Here is a 23127-nt window from a genome sequence, read left to right on the forward strand (position 1 = left end):
GCTGTATCAAAATGAAAAAAAATTGGAGGTGTGAAAACATTTATTATTGGGAATAGTAAAAATAGCTGAACGCTGCATGTTCCATGTATATGTATATATATGAGGGAGAAACTCAATTTAAGACTTCTAAGATGACCTGGACTCTCCTGAAACAGTAAGAGAGTCCCAGGGAGCAAGGGACATCTGTGCTCTTTCGTTTTGTCTACCCTGATGACCAGTGAATAGAAGAAACACACCCCCCAAAGACTCACTGAAAAACTCCCTTTTAAATAAAAGATGGCTTTTATAGAATAGAAGAAAGCTTTGTTTTCTGTCTGGAAAGAAAAGACCCAAAACTCAGGTGTATATACAAAATATCTTAAGTTTTAAAAAGTGAAGTTTAGTTAGTAACTAAACTGTTTGGTGTATTCAAAGAGCAGAAGTCACTGTTTGGGTGGGGGTCCTGTTCACCCTGATGGACACATTGGTAAGGCAAGAAAGTACTCAGGAGGGATGAACCTATCCTGAGGGTTAGGAGGAAACAACTGGATCTGTATTTGAAAATATTTCTCACTAAAATGCTTTTTCCAGAATGGTTTTGTGGACTGTAAGCTCAGTATGATGCTTTGTATTAGTTAAAATCAGAAATTATCAGAGCCAAAAAATAATATATAACCTTACAGTCAAAGTGAACAAATAAGCAAAATGTACTGAAGCCATCATTTATGGAAAGTTTCTAATACTTCCTGTAAGTAGTCATATTTCAAAATGTCGAGTCATGTAGTACTGGCAAAAATCCACATTCAATCTGTTTCATTTTTTCTTTCCATTTGTTTTTTGTTTGGGTTCTCTTTTGATGACACTTATTGCTTCATAAACTTTATGTTGTTCTTTCATAATTGCTTTGTTCTCTATGCTTCGTGTTTCTCTGAAGGGAGAAGACAATGTGGGAAAGCAGTGAATAGAGCATAGGTTTTCAATAGGGGTAGGTCAGGTTGACCTTTGCCAGGTTTTAGTTTGTATTAAACCACGTTGAGAAAAATCACATCTGTTCCTCAGTTTCCTCAGGGTAAAAGATGGTTCTATTATTTTGAATGTAGGTTTGGCTGCATGTAATCAGGACCCCAAATAGCAGGGACTTAAACTAAACAGAAATTTATTTCTCATTGATATAATATCTAGGCTGATATTGTGACTGCTCTGGGAAGTCATGATGGCTCCAGGAGAGGTCATAGACCCTGGCTCTGGCTTTGTTGTTCTAGCTTCCCCAGAGTATTGACCCCATTTACATGGTCTGAATGATTCGCTCTTACCACTGCTGAATCCCAGCTGCAGGGGAAAAGAACACAACCTGGAAGTTGTGCCCATTGCTTCTGCTCACATTTCATTAATGAAACTTGATATTTGGCCACACATAGCTGCAAAGGAGGCTGGGAACTGTAGACTTTATTTTAGATGGCCATGTGCCTGGCTAAAATGTATTTTATTATTCTAGAAGAAGGGGTGAATAGCTAACTGGGGTTTAACCAGTATTATCTATCATAGGCAGGACTGACTTACATATTAGCCAGCAGGCACAGTAGTGCTTCATGCCCACAATACTTTTTGGAGCCCGCAGAAAGTTTTACATTATAATTTCTTTTAAAATTAGGAGAAAAAAATGGATATGATAATAATGGAATCCAGCCTGGATTATATTTTCCTTTATTCCAATACAGCCATAAAATACAATTTTTAATATTCTCTTACAGAGGAAGAGTACCATAAAGGAAAAAGAGCCTGTGGACCACAGAAATCATGATGTGGACTTAGCCATAGGGATGATAAAAAAACCTTCCATATGGTATTGAAAGGTAGAGATACTGTAGGATAAAATAAGATGATTACTTTTCCTTCATTGTCATTTTGCCTTTAATCCTTATATTTTCACTGTTGTATAAGTTTACCCTGGAGACATTAATGTTTCTGAGTTTAGCAACATCATCTTATTTTCCAATGAACCTCTTCTTCCATATATAGTCCTATCTACGTCTCTAAGGGGGAGACCACTCATCTAACTTGAGGTCCACCAAAAGGCATGTTTATCTCTAAATCTCTCACCTACTGATTTGCCCAATTAGAGACATTCTTAGGCTTAAGATATTAACTCTGGGATGCCCTAGTTAAAAACTCAACCCACAATTTGAAAAAAATTCAAAATAGAATGTGAAATATTGAATTTTATCTACCTGGAAGATAAAGATTTACAAAATTTCCATGGCAAAGTGGGATTTTACTTACTATTTTAATATTTATTTAATTTAGTAATTTAAATAACTTTTATAACCAGAAGCACACAAAAAGTACAACTTTTAAATTTAAATATATTAATCAATTAGCAGTTATAATTCATTAGAATTTGCTTTATTAATTAAGATGGTTGTCTCTTGTCTGAGAACAGACCCCAGGGATAAAGAATAATGAGATTAATGCAGGTACTTCTAGAAGGGAATCAAAAAGATACCAGATTTACAAGGATAGTCTTTATCACCTTGTTCTTTATTTTTTCAAAAATGTTAGCCAGTAATTACAACTTATTTTCTCTATTGAAAAACATTGGGATATATTTATTAATAATGTAATGTTCTGTAAATATCAGTATTTAAACTTAAAAAAGAATATATATTTTCTTTAATCATATCAGTAGCATTTACAGTGACAACCTATTTTTATCCATGCTTTCTTCAATGACTGTGATTCAGGTTCTAATAATTTTAAGTGACCCCAAAGCCTTGCTTTCCAAGCTAGTGTGTATTCTTAATATATTGATAAGTACTTGAGATCACAGGATCAACAGTGCATCTTTCTGGGATGCTATATTTACATTAAGACAAACAAAAATTTTATGGAGTAGAACAAGATAACCTCATGAATTTTCAAAACAAAACAAAAAAAGTGTTCAAAGAAATTCAACATGTGGATAAAAAACTCTTAGGTCTGCCTATAGAGTTCTTACTTTCCTTGTCCTTAAAATTATCTTAGTAAGAAAATTCGAGGAGTACCACTTTAAGTATTTGAAGTTCCACCTGATCCAGCTCCAGAACATGGATATTGCATATGGTAAGAATACCTAGGTGGGCCATTTGAAGCAAGAGACTCTAACGATATCAATTAGAAGGTAGACAGATGCCCATTACACTGAAAGAGTCATGGTTCACTGAGGAGGAGGCTCTGTCTCATGATTTTATCTAGAGATGAGCCCATCTAAGCCAGAGTCTCAACAAAGCCATTTGTTTTGCGGTCAAGTGCATTGTCAAGACTTTGCATCGTTAAGAACTTAGGTTATCTGTAATGTGTTCCTGTGTCCTTTGGTATCAGAATGCCTAAGTACTACCTTATTTTTTTAAAGACTCTTTTTTGATGATGGGATATTTTAACCAAAATTAAGCGTCCAGGCTTTTAAAGCTTAACAAATTCACTTTTCCTTTTTTGGTCTTTTTTTCTGGCAACCAAGTAGTACTTAGCCATTTTACTGGCTCTAACCAATCTTTTCCAACTAGGCAAGAATAGCTGTTTTCTTGGGCCAGAGTATTGGAATTATCTGCATGAATTTGGTTGGTTGAAAATATGTTTGACAGTTGAGTCCCTCTTCTCTCTGCCTTGGCTCTGTAGAAGAGCTTGTTAAATTATTCTGTGTGAGTATGTTGGTACCCGAGGCATGTGTATTTTCACATGTCACAGGGGTCTTATTCAATATAATTTATTACTTTGATTCCTTAAGTAGACACTTGTGACCTGAGTAAGAATTCCTCTAAATAGACTTAACCAGTTATACTCAGGAAGTAAACTTTCTCTCATGTGGAAGTTTGGGTTTAGAAAATGTTTGCATTAGCCCTTAAGTATTTGACATGGCTTAGGATATAGAACATAGTATAGGAAGGCTAGATTAAACAAACTACAGGCTGTTCTGTAATGGATGCTCATTGAAACCTTTCATTGCCTTGTTTGGTCTAATGTTGAAGTCCTTGAGTTATGTGGGCTCCACTTCTTCACCATGAATGTGATTTCACACTCTGTAATCTAACACTGCCTTATAAGATTACTTGATTAATATTCACACTTAATTTTACTTATTTGTGTCTAACTTGTGTTCAGCCACTATGAGGTAAGAAATGATCTTACCATAAATTACTATGAACTCCCACTCTTCCTAATCATTTCTTAGATTATAAAAAAAAAGATGTAGTGGGGATAAACCTCTGTATATAAAATTGAGTGTAGAAATATACTTTGAAGTTTTATATGATTCAGCTTACTGTCTATGTTGGACTCTCCTCTTATGGTGGGGTATAATATTTTCATTCATTTGGGATTTTCCCTTTTTCATATTTCTCTAGGGTATGCATTAAAAATGTATCTAAGAATTTGGAGAGGACACAACACATCGAGGGAGGGGATCCATGTAGTCTCTGTATCGTATCTCCATGCAGACTGCAAATGAGATACCCACTCTCCTAATCGGTCCTAGGTTATCACCGCATGGTTTGCTGCTGAGACTTCCTTGGCTCCCCAGGGATGCCTTCTTTGGCTGTGTGGGCTCTCTTTACTGCTGCGTCACTCATGGGAGCGGGGACTTCCTGCTTCTTTCTGCCATGCTGAGACATTGGCATCTCTGCTGGGCTGTTCATTGTCTCTTCAATGAAAGGCATCACAAAAGCTTTCCCTTCCTAGGTACCATTTATGAACTGGGGAAATAACTTTTCTAAGCCTTAATTCTTTCTGGGACAATAATAAGAACTACCCAAAAGTTATAGCAAAAATTAAATGGAATATTCTATGTAATGAGTTTAGAGTTCTGCCTAGCACTCAACACACTTAGTTTTATTATTGTTGCTACTGTTACTCATATGATATGTTTTCTATTTAGAATATCCAGAGAAAGGTTGACCTATGATTCCAAACCTGTGAAAATTGTATCTGCCTACAGTTTCTCAAATTTAAGAAGGGTTTTATGGTCTTTGGAGGAATATGTGAATAATCATTCTTGGAATCCTTGAATTTGGAGGCAGATTGGCTGGACCCATTAATGATTAGAGCTGGAACGAGAGCTATCATTGTCTACAGTGCAACCCTTTATTAGGGGTTGGTGTGGACAAAGAACTTTGTTTGTTGTTTGTTGTTTGGTTGTTTGTCTGTCTGTCTGTTTGTGTGTTTGTTTGTTTGTTTGTTTATTTATTTATTTATTTATTTATTTATTTATTTATTTATTTATTTATTTATTTTCCAGCATCTGAAGAATCCATAGTTGTGGGGAATCTTAGCCAATTTGAAGCTTTTCCTCATTCTGTCAGGGTTGGATAGAATCTATGTCTATATCAAAAGTTACTATAGTTGAAATGCTCAGACGAGACGAGTAACTGTTACTAGCTTTTCCTCCATGAGAAATCAGACTTAAAAAGAGTATTTAAAGCCAAAAAAAAAAAAAGGCAGACTGGCAGAGAAGAGATACACATATCCATTTAGGGACAGATGGATTGAATCTGTTCTTGTATTGGCAGCCAATTAGGTTAAGTGAAAACTTCTGCTTTGAGTGTTTAGTTTCAAAAAGTTGATATAACAGAAGTTTGATTATAATAAGTGAAATTAGAAATAGAATTACAGTGCTATATTATAATTGGAAACTGGAACCAGGTGTGTTCTTTGTTCCTCTCAAGTTTTTCAGTCTCCACTTTTTGAGAGGGAGAGGTCTGTGAAGTCTGAATACATTTTATTACTGGAAAATAGGTTATATAAATTTTTTTGTAAAGAGAAGCCCCAAGTATCACACCAAGATGAGCAAATAATTCACCAATTATTGATGGCCTTGTGCAAAGTTATTGGGAAACAGTATGGTGTAAATAAAGATTATTTTGAAGCCAGTTCTAGATCCTTTGAGCATTCACAAGTTAATTCATTGGTTAATTAAAATATGATTGATTATATGCCATTTCTTGATTGGATAGAAAAATTAAATATGGTATTAATGACAATAGTGAGTAGAGAATACAAAACTGAGACCCAGGAGAGAGATAAAAGCTGGTTATGTATAACGGGTTCACTGCCTTAAAATGATAGTCAAATGCATGGGAGTGAGTGAAAATCATCCACAAAGAATAAATAGCAGAAAAAGATGAGATAGAAAAGATGGAGCGTCAACCTTCAGGGAGAGGTAAAAGGAAAGAAGCCCACACTAAATGGGACAAATAAATATCCAAGAAGTGGCAGAGAGCAGGCTGGGGGAGAGGACCTTGAGATTGAGGAAGTGAGGCTTCTGGCTCAAGGTGACTGGTTGAATATACACATATCTCTTCTCCTTCCACAAATCCCATTGAAATAAAATTTAAAAGTACCAAGGATAAGAAATTTATAACAGTTCTCAAATCAGGTAGATACATACGCAAACCATTTACCTTGATGAATTTCTGGAAGATGGAAAATAGGTGATACATGAAGGAACACAGGAGCAGGGGCACAGCCAGATGTGCACACACAGAGGCTGCTGTGGAGGTGGAAGCCATGCCCCCTGATGGTGGTGCCTCCAAAATGCACTCAACCTGGAGATAGAAGGTCCAGTTTCAGTAGTGGGTAGTGCTTGGAGATCAAGGTGGATGTCTGTTCTCTGAACAGATGTACAAGTTAGCACCTCTTCCATCAACATTACTTGCCAAAGGAAGTGGTGTTGGTTTGACATTCTCAGAATAAAACCCAGGCAGTGTGGGCCTAGCTTGCTCTCTGCTGTCTGCTCACACAGTTTAAAGGAAAGCTGTCTGTGGGCTCAGAGCTCACAGTCCATCCCTCTCACTGACGAGAGGCCTGGTGGGAAAGAAGACTGCATGCTGGCAGAGGGAAACCAGGTCAGCAAAGTGCTCCAAGTAAGCAGTCCTCAGTTCACGATTTTAAATGGACAAGTATCATATTAGAGGAAAAATAATCATACACATATACACAGTGCCAATATGGACCAATGAATCAACTTTGAAAGAAACTGATTATTCAGGACACAGAATGTAACTTTATATATATCTTCGTAGATACTAAGGAACAATAAAAATGAATATTGGAAATTTTAAAATACAGTGCCTGAGGTTAAGAAAAATTAAAGAAAAATGCTGCCATAAAACATGAGAAAATCTAAAAATTAAGCTAAAAGAAAAATAGGAATGTCTAGAAGAAAACTTTAAAGTCTTTGAGGATCCACCTAGGAGAACTATGATCCTTCAGAAACAGTTTCAGAGAGAGAAGAGAATATTTTAAGAAAATTATCAGAGAAATAATGGAAGAAAATTTATTTTTCAGACATAAACACATGCATCCTCAGCTTGACAGGGCACACAGAGTGAAGAGGACATGAATGAAGAAGAAAACCCACATCTAGACAGGGATTCATGAAAAGTAAAGAGAAGATCCCCAAATCCTCTACTTATTGCCCCTAATAAATGGGAATTCAGCTTCTCATCAGAGACACTATATGCTTGAGGACTGAGCTCTGAAAAAAATATGATTCACAATCTAGAAGCAAATGCTCAGCCAAACTATCAATTAAGAGTTCTGGTAAACTAAGGACATGTAGCTATGCAAGACTTAGAAAATTTTACCACTTGCAGATCGTCGTCTTTGAAAGACTTGCTTACTATTTATTCAACAGAATAGCAAAGGAACTCAAGAAAGAGGGAGAAAATGAGATTCATGAAACAAAATACCTAATCTAGTGTACATTGTGGTTGTATAGTAGAATATCCCTGTTTTGTGGGAAACATACACTACGGTATTCAGAAATGATGGAACAATGAGTCAGCAACTTGCTCTCAAATGGTTCGGAAAAAATATGCTTTGTAATGTATCTCTAACTTTTCTGTAACTTTGTGATTATTTTGAAATTAAAAAAAGTTTTAGAATAAAACAAAGGGAAGAAACTGTAAAAGGTTAAAGAACAAAGTCACCTTTCCAGCAAGGCCCCCTGCCATCTCCTTCTCCCCTCATTGTCCAGTTGCACTATTTGATTTTGCAGGGAACTATATTTAAGCAATTGCAATATTGTAAGGGCTGAGTTTTTTTTTTCCTTAAATTAACCTATAAACAAAGCAGTTACTTTTAGTTCTAAGAAGAGAAGATAAACGATATAAAATCGGATGTTATAAAATGTGAGATAATGCCTAAAATGGATGAGCCAAATAATAGATGGTTGTATTTTATTTGACAACATATATTAGCAAATTTTTTAAAAGGCGTAATAAATGAAAACATGCCTTTTAGAGTTTGAGGTGTGAAACCTGTGTGGGAATAAGGAGATGAGAAAGCGGTATTGTCAGTAAAATTCCTCATTCTTCATGATAGGGTAGCAGTTAGATATAGTTTAACTTCATAAATAAATAAATGAATAAATATAAACATTATGGATATAACCACCAAAAGAAACAAATTTGTATAAGTGGCTGTCAAAAATGAGGATTAGGACTGAGGGTGAAGGATAGTTTATTTGTTAGTCTCAAATCCTCTCTTTCAGTTTGGATTTGAGATTGTAGATCATATACTAGATACTCACAGGAAAATGTCTGGTCTGATGAACTTCAGACTGTGAGCGTTGGTTCCCCCAAGTGGGGTGGAGGGATGGTGAGGAGAGGACGTTTTATATTCTTCAGTATAGTGCTCAGTTATTCTGCAGTAAGCATATGTTATTTCTCATTGAATAAAAAGTATATACATAATGACATGAGTATATTATTATATAATAAGATATAAAGGCAACAAAGTTAAATGCTAAATCAGATAAGAACTAAAAGTTCAAGAAAATACCCTCTTTACTAAGGTGAAAAAAAAAAAAAAGAACTAAAAGTTCTTTGGATTTGGCAACTGGGAAGAAACCCAATGAGGGCAACTTCTGTAGATGGTAGGAACACAAGTAAGTTTGCAAGGGAACCCCCCCTTCCTTGATGATCAGTGAAGGAGAGTAGGGGTGGCAGAGACAAGTATGAACTATTTTCAAGAGGTTTTGATGAGGAGGGGAAGGGAGAAAGTGTGTGGAAGCTAAACAGTTGACATTAAAAGAGCGTGGTTATTTAATGATCACTTTGATTGTAAGATAGACTGTGCTGTTTCTAATTAGCTTTAACTTAAAAATGAAAGTGTCATGATAGATAAAGAGCATTAAATGGTCACATGAAGATTTTCCAAGAAAAGATTACACCTACATCTTTCCATTTTGGATGAGGTCAGCATTCAACACATTTTCATGGAAGTTTATTTTTACAGTTTTTAAGGCTTTTCCATCTTCCTCCCTTTAGTTCACCCTTTCAGAAATGCCTTTTGTAGACGCTCTGTACAGAGGCTTCTGAAGCTGTTGAAGTTATATCTGAAGCTATTCTATCTCTACATTGCTCATGATTAGGGAATCTTTGACTATATCTGACTATTCACACAAATTTATAAAAAGGCAGTGAAATATTAGTGGTTTTTTTCATTTCATTAAGTTATGCTACATTAAACTCCAGCCCTTAGTCATTATGACAAATGTGCTAAATTGATAAACTATCATTTTGCCACTTAGACATAACTGCTGAATGAAACTTGATTGTTGTAGTAACTAGGTTACTCCTTGGGTGAAGTCAAGGTGCCTCTGCAGTTTCAAGGTGGCCTTCTGGGCCAGACACCAATTTGTGCAGTCAGATCAGGTCAAGGGAAAAAAATCTGAAGTCCTTTTTTTTTTTTTTTTTTTTTTTGGCCTCTGTTCTCTCTTGTTCTCATTCTCCCTTTGTCCTCTATGCCCTGTACTACCCCTCAGCTTATTCATGCCTGACATCCTAAGGTACTTAGCATCTTGTGCAGTGCCTGCACAACACAGCTTTCAGCAAAACTTGGTCTCCAGAAGGAAGCAGAGAAATTAATCCAACCTGAAATAAAGCCAGTACAATGTCTTGCCCCATTAGGCCCTTGATAAATGTTAAATGAATGAATAAGATATAAATGACTAAAAATGCTTATTCTGGCTAGTGATTGTTATGTAATAAACTACCGCAAAACTGAGTAGAGTAAATGTCATTTTATTATGATGATCTGTGAGTATACTGAGAAGCACTGAGACAGACAATATTCTTTAACATGAATATGTTCACACTGCAAGATGGGCATGCAGATTAAATTATGGACTGACCTTTGCTATAGTTTGATGAGGTTCTTTTCCTGTGTGTTTCAAGGATCGCTGACTTATGATTTGCCACTTGCCCACATGAAGAAAAAGTCTTCTAACTCCGCAGTGTTATTTGACCAAATCATTTTTAACCAAATTAATGAACACTTGCATACTGACCACCTAGATTCAACAGTAAAATTTTTTGCCATATTTCCTTTAACTTTTTGTATGTGTGTAAGATTTTTTTTTCCTGCTGAATTATATAGACGTGACTTAGTGAAATTTTAGTAGATGATAAAATTTCACTATTACTATTTTCTCATACTTCCAAGAATAAATACATTTTCTATTCCAATCTTAATATCATTAACATACCTGTTAAAATTAGCAGTTAATTGCTTAATATCATTTAATATCCATGGTTAAATCATCCCATGTCTTTTACAGTGTTTTTAAATCCAGGAGCAAAGATCATTTTTGTTTGTTTCATTTTGTTTGGGAAAGAAGAGGACATAAAATCAAGTTTAGTTTTAAAACCTTTTCTTTGAAAAATAGTTTCAACTTTTGGCCTGTCAGTTTGGGTAGCAATTATGTAAAGAGGAAATTTAGAGGCAAAGATTTTGGAAATGATTTAGATAGGAAAGACAAATATGGACCAAATATTTACAAATTAAGAAAATGGAGAGTAACATTTTTAACAAGGTTCTGTCTATTTCTTAAAAGTACATATTTGTATAGTGTCCCTGCACACAGTAGCCCTGGTTGTTCATTCGAATTCAAACAGGGAGAAAAGGATGTGTTACTGTTTACTCTCTACTCTTCATTACTTTGTCTGTTCTTTATGCAGGTGAGTCACAGAATGTATACGCTTCACTGAGAATCTTTACAATGTGCGTAATTTTTAAAAGTTAGATGTCCTAACTGCAGTGGACATGGCATCATGTGAGAAGAGGCGATGTGTTAGAGCAGTAATTTTGAAGAGCAGATATTTTGGGTTCCTAGAAGGCCACTTCTGTAGGCTCATCTCTTAACGTAACTTTAAACCCTGCTTCCTGCTTGGGAAGTCATTAGGGAAGCAGGAAGGTGGTGAGGATTTTATGGGATACTGATTTTATTTTATTTTATACTCCTATAAAAAGGAGGGAAATACCTGGGCCAACACTTACTCTGGCCAATCTCAAGGCACTGATTAACTAATGAGACTGAAAGCTTTGCAAAATTAACAGAAAAAAATTGTAATTAAAATACAGGTTGATGAAATATTCACTAGGCTGATATGGCTTTATTTTTAAGACATTGACACTTATTTACAATATACTAGCTTATTACTATTTTTGATTTAATACTTTGGCATCACATGGATCCAAACTATATGGGAACGTGTGATGGAAACTGTAGGCCTTCTGTAGGAAGGAGAAAGGAGGTAACAGTGGAAAGGACTTAGATTCTGGATTTAAGCAGTTTAGAATCTTTGCTCTGTTATTAGCTATGAATCTGGGTAAGTTATTTAACTTCCCTAAACCTCTCTTATTAAACGAGGATAATTATACTTACCTCCCAGGGCTGTTAGGAATACATGTAAAGATGCAGAGCACAGTTCTGGCAAAGGCAGGTACTTGTGTAAATGTGTGCCAGCCTCCCTTTCACTGTATTTATCGATTTTGATAATTTAATATATCTGATCCTGGGGCCACCAAACTGGACTCAGAGGGATAATAAACGCTGGCTCTTCAAAGTCAGATAATTCCTGTCCCTGTGAGAAAACCGGTAATGTGGTCTGTTGTTCAATATGCCGGTTAGATGATCAGGAGTTGTTTCTTCAGTTTCACCACTTCTCTGTTTAATTCTACGACGCTCTGTGACAGCAGAGGCAAATGATGTTGGCACATTTTCTAGACTTTGTTTTCGTTCTGGTGTATCTCTATTTGACATATTGAACTAAATGCTATATTTCCTAACACAGTACCTTTTAAAAACTCCAAATCTGCCTCCTTTCTCTGTCTGCTCTATAAAAACCCTTGTGTGTCACCCTCTTCTCTCACTTGAACACTGATAGTTGCTCCTACTTTGTCTTCAGGCCTCTGCTTCTCTCCCTCTTCTGTCCACAGAGCAGCCCAGGTCAAAAATTTAAACCAAATTGTACTATTCACTTGTTAAAAACCCTGCAATGCTTTCCATTACTCTTAGAATAAAACCCAAATGCCTTTTGCTGGCTTACAAAATCCTACATGGTCTTCCCTCAGCCCCACGCTGGGAGCATCCCATCTTCCAACTCATCCACTCTTCTTCCAGGAACGTGCCAGTCCCACTCTGTACTTCTTAAAAGTTCTACATCTGCTCCCACCTCAGGGGCTTTGCACTCTTTTATTTCTACCTGAGTCAGTTCCTCCCTAGTTTTTACGTGGCTGGCTCCTTCTTATGCTTTAGATTTGGCCCTTCTTCAGAGAGGCTTTCCATGACTACCCTGCTTGAAATAGTCATCCAGTCACTCTATTTTAATTCTTTGCATAGCATTTACCTGTAATATTCTTCTCACTTATATCTACCTACCTACCTACCTACCTACCTGTATTTCCATCTTCATTTATTGTTTCTCCCACTACCATGTGTGATTCATTAGAACAGGGACCTTGCCTTTCTTGTTCACTGCTTTCTTCTGCACCTAGACTAGTGCTTAGCATAGCTAGCAGCTTAATAGATAGAACTGAATGAATCAAATGGCAGAAACTTCCCCATCCCCCTTTCTGTCTTTATTTTTGGGCAGAAGAGAAACAGTCTGACACAAACAAGAGGGGTTAGGACACATGCAATGGGGAAGAAAAACGAAGATGCCATGACTATGCTTGAATCTAAGAAAAGTTTCTGTTGGTTGGACTTTAAGTTGAAGACAATTTTATTGCTACCAAAACAAGTATCTTCAAAGGAAGTTTTATTTTGATAAACAAGTAACTTACCATGAGCAGCAGTATCTTGAAACTGTTAATCTGACAAAGCTTGACTTTGTAAGTGATTGCAGATGTGCTGTTATTTGACTGTAATTTGATAATCGATCATTGTGTTATCTGAGGTTTACAAGATACAGTCTTTTTTCTTTTCTCCTTTTTCATTTTTTTCCACCACACGCTATCGTACAGCACAGAATGAGTTTTACTTATAGATTGTAAATACCTGAGAATCAAACAGTGTGTATTCTAATGCCATTGTTCTACATCTGTGTTATGCTTCATACACTGCAAAATGTCCTCACATTTATTACCGTTTGCACTTCTAAAATATTTTATTTATGAAATGTGTTTCTTTCATATATTTCCTATGTTCCTTTACTGACAGATTCCTCTCTTATTATCAAAGAAGTAAAAAGATTTCCAGAAATACTATGTATGAATTCCTTCGAAACTCAATATTAAATTTTTCCCCATTTATTGAATTAACTCTTGGGTTTTCTAATGTGTATTGCACTTTTGATCTTTCTTTTGCCAGTGCTTTTTAATAAGCGTATGGGAATTTTTCCATATCTGCTACAGAGGTCTTTAAGTCCTAGTCAGCTTTTTTTTGGTTTCATCTAATTCTCCCTCTCTTGTTTACTAAATCCCCAGGAAAATCTTTTGTAGCCTTAGCAGCTTTTGCCCTCTTTTTCTGTCTGATGTTTGGAACTTCTACCTTCAAAGCCTCTTGCCGTGACAGAGATCAGACATGGCCTCTAACCTATTTTAAAAGATTTCTTGCAAGATTTTAAGTATATTTGTATTGCTTATCCTTTAATTCCATCAGTTTTTTACTTTTTAAATATCAATCTTTTGTATATATCTTGACAGAATGCAATCCTGGCTTTTAATTTTTGGTCTTTTTAATTTAGTTTGTCTTTTCTTCAACAGATCTTTTAAGGTATTGCTATTTCTTGTAATGAATTTTTTTTTTTGTCTTATTGGGAAACTCTCTCATTTGACATTTAACAGAGCGGGAAAATCTGATTTCCGACATCTCTCTCTCTCTGCCCCTTCACCTCTTCACTCTATTGTTGTCTTCTTCCCATGAAGAGTTTATTCTCCAGAACATTACACTGTGTCTTAGTCAGTTTGAGCTGCTGTAACAAAGCATTACATACTGAGTGGCTTATAAACAATGGAAATTTATTTCTTACAGCTCTGAAGGCTGAGAAGTCCAAGATCAAGGCACTGGCAGATTTGGTGTCTGTGGAGGGCCTGCTTCACAGTTCATAGGTTGCTGTCTGCTTGCTGTGTCCTCACATGGTGGAAGGGGCAAGGGAGCTCTATGGAGTGTCTCTGTAAGGGCACTAATGCCATTCATGAGGGCTCCACCCTTGTGACCTAATTGCCTCCTAAAGGCCCCACCCCCAAATACCAAAACCTTACAAATTAAGTTTCAACATATGAATTTTGTGGGGACACAAGCATTTAGTCTACAGCCTATAGTAAGGCAATTTTAAATTGCTACAGGGTAACACTTCTCTGTAGCAAAGGTGAAGTAAATATGGATTGCTTAGTAAATTTGCCTTTACTTAAGTCCATGGGCTTGGCCATTAAAATGTCCACCTATTCAGCTGATGGTTGTCATACAGAGATAACAAGCAAGAAATTGCTTAATCAGTCTTAATTGTTTTTCCAATAGTCTTTCCTACTAGTTGCTGAGTTAACTCCCATCTCACATATTGCAACCTTTTCTCTGGGAAGATTTTTCGGACGCTTTCAGCCTGGATTAGATACTCTCCCTCTATGCCTCCACAGCACACCACACTAACCCATTGTGCGTCTTTTTTCTTTCTCCACATTTGTTGGTAGGGACCAGGAATGTAAGGAAAATTTCTTGTTTGCTGCAATGTCTCAGTCTCAACAAAATACCTTCATATAGTTGGTACTTAATAACTATTATTAGATTTAAGTTCTTTGGTTGTTTATGCCTTTGAAGAATATTTTTTGCCCTAGGTCCTCTTTAAGTCTTCACAAAATTTCGAGCAAGATTCCTGAGTCTTACAGGCATGCTTAATAACCTTCAACAACTCAATAGCCTTCAGTTTCCAATATCTTTTTTCTCTTCATTTATAAAACATGTTTTTTTAATCTTTTTCAGGATAATTGACTGTTAAAGCTCTAGAGAACTTAGAAGGAAAATTCACCTGTGGAACCTCCTTCCCTATTTTAAAGATGAAGACACTGAGGCCCAGAGATATCTGTGTGAGTATTAATTAGTTAACTGACTGCTTCAGCACGAGAACCTAGCTCCTGTGTCTCTCACTGCCTCACACTGCTGTAGGTCACTTGAAACAAGAGCTAATGTCTTACTCAGTGAATCCTTGTAAGTCACAAAAGATATTAGAGTGAAGTTATCCAAAGCAGGACTGCTTCTCCTTTTCAAGGATCTGATAATGCCACTCATTTCTTGAGCTGTGATATGTTCCTCTAGATGACTTCCTTTTTGTGATTTCTGTCTTGACCTTCTTCCTCCTACGAGAGAGGCAGAGGTTTCCCTCGTGAGTGGAGAATCATACCTAGATGTTGAGTAAGACCCACTAGTTGGATGACAGACTCTCCCTGGGATTGTTCAGGGTAGTGCTGTGCTTCGAAAGGAAGTGAAGTCATTGGTGATGTGAGCAAAGACTGTGGCAGATCACAGCTCTAACATGGCCCGTATTTTTGCCCTCTCTTCTCACTCTCACCACTGACTCAGTGTCTGCTGATCTTGTGTCCGTGCCTGCAACCGTTCTGTACTTAGGTGAAAGGTCAGTTTTCTTCTCACTGTAATCCCTTCCCATATAATCCTTGCTGTGCCTTCCTTGCCCTGTTTTGACCACATCAACACCCTTCCATCTCATTTATGATTTGCATCAATTTGTTACAACCTCCTAACTGCTATTTTCCCGCTTCCCATTCTCCTCACTATCAAAGGTTTACCCTTTACTATCATTTTATTGGGATCTCTAGTGGGATAGGAAAATGTATTCAGCTCAGTTTCCATCTTGAGCTATTACCTCTGTTTTTGAACTTTAAATACAAACGAATTAAAGCTCTTGGTTTTCCATCTGGATTCTGAAACATTATTCATGCTAGTTATATGGGGGGGAAATAATAAACCATAGTTCTATATCATATGTCCTCATCTGCCATAGAATTAGGTGATCCCCATTTCTAGATCTAAAACATCTATGTCTTTAATAAAATAATATTTGTAATTGGCAAAAATATAAATGAATCAGTAAACACTTCTTTATTTCCTCTTTTGACTTCAGTTTAACTTATTAAAGTATTACAAAACAAAAATCTCCACAAAAACATGCAAAATGTCAGATGTGTAATATCTTAACGTTGGGTGAGATCCAGATGTGTCTAGAACAGAGAGCGCATTAGAGGTAATATTTATCTCCAGTTATAGGAGCTAATATTGGGCAAAACTTGCAAGGCTCAGTCCAGATAAGCATCCAAGTGCTTGGCTGCTAATCTCAAACCTTATCTGAACTATCTGAACTTCTCAAGTCTTGAAAACTGGGCTGGACATCTTCTGAGAACAGCCTCATCTGGGGTATTTGGGTATGTTTGATTCCAGCTGGAACCTGAAATTGCAGAGAAAGGCAAAAATGAAGAATAACTGGGGGGACATGCTGAACTTCCTCAAACCTCAGAAAGAGGTTTTGGTTAAATTTGGAGCAAAGGTTAGGGATTATGAACAGCTTCTATTTTATCTGGCTGCATTCATCCATCCTTTAAAAAAAATCCTGTTTGAATCTTCCAGATGAAAAGTCATTAATACTTCTTTGTTTTTGGTTGGGAAATATAGTGAAACATCTTTTAAAAAATGAACCTTTGCTGGTTTTACATGTCACAAGTAAGATTTTGACAGCATATGATTGCTTCAGAATGGCAAAGTGCATGTCACTGATCGGTAACACATACCTAGGTTTGGTTTGGGGCATCACACCAAATGGAGCCTTAAATCAAGTTGTAGGAACACCATAAAATATAGTTCACTGTAAGCATAGAGAGTAAACAAGAATAAATCATTCTCTATTGTGTTGTTCTTTCTTTATCAACTCTGTGAGTATTGCACATATTTAAAACACATTTTTTTCTTTCATTTTTACAATTTTATTTTACTTTTAAATACACCAATCAAAATCAAGGGATTTTGAACATATAAATATGTAAATGTAGAAGACTAAAATTTGTTAATTGCCTACTGTGTGCTAATTATAGGTACATAATCTCACAACAACTCTAAGAGGTAGGTGTTATTAACCTAATTTTACAGAGATTGAGGTTCAGAGGGGGCTGTTTATTTGCTTAAGATTGCACAGCTAGTGTGATGGGTAATTTTATGTGTCAACTTGGTTGGATGACAGTGCCCAGATATTTGGTCAAACATTGTCCTTTATGTTTCTGTGATGGTGTTTATGGATGAAATTCACATTTAAATTGGTGGATTTTGAGTAAAGCAGATTGTTTTCCATAATGCGGGAACCTCATTCTATCAGTTGAAGGCCTGAGTAGAACAAAATACTACCCTCCCCAAGCAAGAGGGAATTCTGCCTTTCGACTCTGCCTGCAGTATCAGCTCTTCCTGGTCTGAAAGCTGACTGCCTTTGGACTCTAACTCTTTCCTAGTCTCCAGCCTGTTGGGATTCCCCATCCCCTTTTGGACTCACCAAGCCTCCACAGTTGTGTGAGCCAACTCCTTAAAAAATAAATCTCTTTCTGTGTTTATACGCACATCCTATTGGTTCTGTTTCTCTGTAGAACCCTTACTAATATAGCTAGTAAGTGGGGAAGCCAAGGCTCAGGCCTTGCTCAGCTCACTTTCAGTGACTTACACCAAATCTCATTTTATATAAACACTTTTTTTCCTCCATACTGATTTTGTAATTCAGTTTGTCAAAATGTGAATTATATGTTCACATTTACGTTCATAAACACACATGAACACCTGTATACATGTTAATACACAGTTATTGAGCGTCTGCTACGTTGTTTTGTTTATACACATATGAATTATAGTTTTGGCTTTTACAGTGGAACTCCTTAATCAAAGAGAATGATGAATTTTGTCCTCAGTATATAATTAATCTCGTGGAGACAGACTCACTTTACCATACTTACTATTGCATAGTAGTAATATTTTCCCCCTATGGTATTATTATTGGCTACGTTTATTCCTAAAATCTAGGGTTTAGACCTGAATCCTAATAATTGAAAATATTTTTCTAAATTTCCCCCAAATTTTGGTTTCATGGAAAATATTTTAAATATTTTAAAATAATCATAATTCTATCTCATTATTCAGTTCTCATTTATCCTTATGACTACGAAACTGAAACATCTAAACCCAAAAAAAATGAAAAAGAAAAATGAAATTAAGACATGAAGCAACAGTGAAATATTATGGAAAACTTTAGAATACTATTTTCAAAGGCCCTCTAAAAATTGCCTAAATAAGGAAAATTTATAGTAATATTACCTGTAGCTGCTAATCTATCTTCTAGATAGGTGTGTAGCTGTTTATCCATCTCTGTTTCTCTTTGGTATATCATGGCCTTCACTGTTACATCAGTTTCAGCTAGATTTATGCTTGGCATTACAATTTGGGTGAGACAATGGTCAAAACCAGGGTGTATAACAGAGCTAAACCGTTTAAATGTGTAGGTGGTAAAGGGAGAAATAATTGGTGTATATTTAATATTTGTTCCTCACTTTTATATGCTACATATGCTCCTCACCTTAATTACCTAGTATTGTGAGATAGAAATTACCATCCACAGAAGAGAAACTTAAGTTTCAGAGATATTTGTCCAACATCAAACGTCTAGCACACAGGGTAGGAGAATATAAACCTGTGTCTGTCTAATCCTAAGATTTAGTTTTCTGATTCTACCGTGGGAAGGCTATGGTTACTGTTGAAGAATGCACCACAAAAAAAATGCTTCTTGCTCATACGCTTCAAAATAGCCTTTGGAATAAACAATCTACTACTACTGAAGTTATCATTTCCATTTTGGCCACAAGTACCAGTTCTAATCTTCAGCCTTGTTTATTTTTCATGCCTAGACATTGTGAGACCTTTGAGTGAAAATGCTGTTCCATCTCAAGAAATCCTTCCATTAGCCTTTCCCTCTCATGGATCTTCTGTCTGTCTGTCTCTGCTAGGTCCTTTCAGAGGCATTTAATATGCTCAGATCTTCTGTATCTGCTACAGGAAAACAAACGTGGGGTGAGAGGATGGCCATGTTCCACATCTCGATTGAGTCCCTGAGATGCACCCTGTCAAGTGGGGATCATTGGCTTTATTCAGGAAAGAATTCGAGAGCAAGCCACAGTTGAGTACAGATAGATTTATTTAGAGAGGTACATACTCCATAGAGTGCAGGCTGTTTCAGAAGGCAGGAGAAAGGCCATGAGGTGTGGGGGCTGGGTGCTGTAAAACTAGATACACCCTCCATAGACACAGTGCGGGCTGTCTCACCCAGAAAGAAGAGCGGCCATGAGTTGTTAGCTTTCATGGGCTCCATAGCTTCATATGCTAACAAGTGGGAGGATTATTCCAACTACTCTGGGAAAGGGGCTGGGATTCCCAGAAATTGGGCCACTGCCCACTTTTTGACCTTTTATGGTTAGCCTCAAAACTGTCATGGCACCTGTGGGAGTGCCATTTACCATTTAATATATTGCAATGAGCATATAATGAAGCTCAAGGTCTACTGGGGGTCAAATCTCCTGCCATCTTGAGCTCCAGGTTTACTGGCAATTGAATCTTACACCATTTTCGTGTTTATTGCCCTGTCATTCCTTAAATGGCCATGCCCTGCCTGCTTCCTTCCTGTCTCACATCTATTTAAAAATAATTCTCCTTTGACACCGCTTTCCCCTCCAGCTACTTTCAGTCTCTCTGTTCATTTAGTTGTCAAAATTTCTGGAGAAAAGTTGCCGTATCCATTTCCTCACATTCTCCACTGAAATATCCCCTACTAGTGTCATCCATAACCTTGTCAACAAATCCAATAGATTTTTTTTTTATTCCTTACCTTTCTTGAACTTTCAGCAGCATTTGATATTATCCATACACTCTCCTTCCTGAAAACTTTTGTATGTGTAAGAAGCTTAAGTTCCTGATTTTTCCTTCTACCTCTCTGGAAACACATTCTAAGCCACGTATTTCTTCTCTTCTTCAAATTTTGGGATTCCTCAAGGACCTCTCTAGATCCTTTTCTCATTTTCTACTGTCTTTAAGATTATTTCTTCTCTACGGTTGACTTCAGTTAAAATTTGTTCACTTATAAAGGGAGTAATTCCCTTCTGTGGTCATGTAAGTTCATGAAAACTTGCCATATATTATGGCCACAAATAAAATGTTTGATAACAAATCATTAAAACCAGATATTAAAATGAAAGTCCCATTCACTATCACTTAAAAGCAAATTGTTTTATCTCTTTTAGGAAATAAAGTTTGAGTATATCAAATTAGAACTATTCCATTAATGATGTTACTAGGTCATTGATAACTTTACTTAGTTTTTGTCCACTTGATCCAATGGAGACTGAAAGGTGAATTAAAATTTACTTCTAGCAATGTGTTTATATATATTTATCTTTGTATTTACTGTAGTTTTTTCACTATAATGTTAAGCCAGGTTATTTTGTGGTTATCTGTTCATACCGGCTTTGGATATTCATTGTGAATATATGGTCATTTCTGTAATAAGATGCCTTTTTTGCCCTGTCTGATGGCTTCAACTCAATCTTACACAGATATTAAAATAGCTTCCTCTGTATTAGTTTTCTGTTGATGCATTACAATTACTATAAGCTTAGTGACTTAAAATACCACCTGTTTATTAGCTCACAGTTGTATATGTCAGAAATCTGGAATAGCATTGCTGGGTTCTGAAGGCTGAAATCAAGGTGTAGGACTTAGTTCTTGTCTGGAGACTCTGGAGAAAAATCTGCTTCCAAGTTTATTCTTGTTGATATGATTCAGTTGTTTGTGTTTGTAAGACCGAGGTCCTTGTTTCCTTTTGTGCTGTCAGCAGGGGACTGCTCACTGCTCTTAGAAGCTGACAAGTGGCCCCCTTCATTATCAAGCTAGAAAAGGTGAAATAAATCCTTCCAATGCTTCAGATCTCTGACTATGTCTTTTTCCACTAGCTGGAGAAAACTGTGCTTTTAAAGAGGTCATGTGATTAGATTGGGTACACCTAGAAAATTTCTCTATTTAAAGGCAACTATGTCATAGAACATAACATAATCATGGAATAAAACCTATCATATTCACAATCTAAAAGATTGTACAGAGCAATGCATGTGGGGGCATAGGAAATCTTGGGAGTTATCTCAGAATTCTGGTTACCATACTCTGCTTTATTTTTGTGTGCATTTTAAAAATGTTGTGTCTAAGCAAATGGCCAACAGGCACATGAAAAAATGCTCAGTATCACTAATTATCAGGGAAATGCAAATCAAAACTACAATGAGGTATCACCTCATACCAGTTAGAATGGCCATCATTCAAAAGTCCACAAACGATAAATGCTAGAAAGGGTGTGGAGTAAAGGGAATCCTCCTACACTGTTGGCAGCAATGTAGTTTGGTGCAGCCATTATGGAAAACAGTATAGACATTTCTCAAAAAACTAAAAACAGACTTATTGTATAATTCAGCAATCCCACTCTGGGGCATATATCCAGAGAGAACTCTAATACAAAAAGATGCATGCACTCAAATGTCCATAGCAGCACTATCTACAATAGTCAAGACATGGAAGCAACCTAAATGTCCATCAGCAGATGACTGAATAAAGAAGTTGTGGTATATTTATACAATGGAATACTATTCAGCCATGAAAATAATATAATAAAGCCATTTGTAGCAACATGGATGGAACTGGAGACTGTCATTCTAAGTGAAGTAAGCCAGAAAGAGAAAGGAAAATACTATATGATATCACTCATATGTGGAATCTAAAAAAGGAAAAAGAAGACACTAATGAACTCATCTACAAAACAGAAACAGACTCACAGACATAGTACACAATCTTATGGTTACCAGAGGGAAAAGGGAATGGGAAGGTATAAATTCGAAGTTTGAGATTTGCAATTATTAACTACTATATATAAAATAGATAAAAAACACAAATTTCTTCTGTATAGCACAGGTAACTATATTCATAGTTATTGATAGCAACCTATAATAAAAATAACATGAAAATGAATATATGTATGTATATGTGTGACTGAAACATTATGCTGCACACCAGAAATTGACACATTGTAACTGACTACACTTCAATATAATTAATTAATTAATTAATTAGTTAGTTAAAAGTGTCTAAAATTGTCCTTATTAACCTTTTTGAATTAGCCTTTAAAATGTGTGTTTAATGTAAATAACATTTACTAGGGTTTTATTTTGTGATCCAAAATAAGAGTTTTTTCCCTCTAAAATATGAGTTTAGCCCATATTGATTTATTGATATATAGACATGTGGTCTTAATTCTTTCAGCATAATTTAGGTTCTAACTTTCTGTTTTTGTTGTTTCCACAAAAAATCTTCACAGTTTTATCTGTAGGTATTCTTTCTCACATTGATTAGTATGTATTTCTTCTAATAATTTATAAGCTTTGTCTTTAAATTTTTCTTGTAATCTTAACTACATATTACTTTATAATTTTATAACTTATAGTGTTCACCTTTTATGTTTAACTTTACCTGATAAATTTCATCTTCCTTTTGTTCTGTTTCAAAATAACAGCAGCTACTTACTAATTTGACAAAAATTTACTAGATTAATTAACACAAATGCAATGATTCACATTCAGAGCCAGGAAACTTGATTTTGGCCTCAGTAATATTCATCTTGATATGCTAGCTAGTTGGAAAAAAGGATTATGTCTGGTTACATTGTATGTTCTTTTTTAAGCCACATACAACTTTGTAAATATTAAAGTCAAAAGAAACATATGTCTATAATTTGTTGGAATTGTCTCTAAAAGTGATTTCTTATCCAT

General features: G+C 36.0%; 1 protein-coding gene across 3 annotated transcripts in view; it reads left to right on the plus strand.

Annotated features, from left to right (window-relative positions):
- CENPW (centromere protein W) overlaps positions 1-23127 on the plus strand; it is a 407181-nt gene that overhangs the window by 141395 nt on the left and 242659 nt on the right. For 2 of the 3 annotated variants that reach the window (XR_012074983.1, XR_012074982.1), the window contains exon 4: positions 15212-15315. The gene's annotated coding sequence lies outside the window, so the exon portion shown is untranslated. Of the gene's footprint in view, positions 1-1730; positions 1833-3000; positions 3080-15211; positions 15316-23127 lie in introns of those variants that run through there. The other variant, XR_012074984.1, reaches the window with a different exon arrangement.

Source organism: Vicugna pacos, chromosome 8 (assembly GCF_048564905.1).
Source record: "Vicugna pacos chromosome 8, VicPac4, whole genome shotgun sequence".
NCBI lineage: Eukaryota > Metazoa > Chordata > Mammalia > Artiodactyla > Camelidae > Vicugna > Vicugna pacos.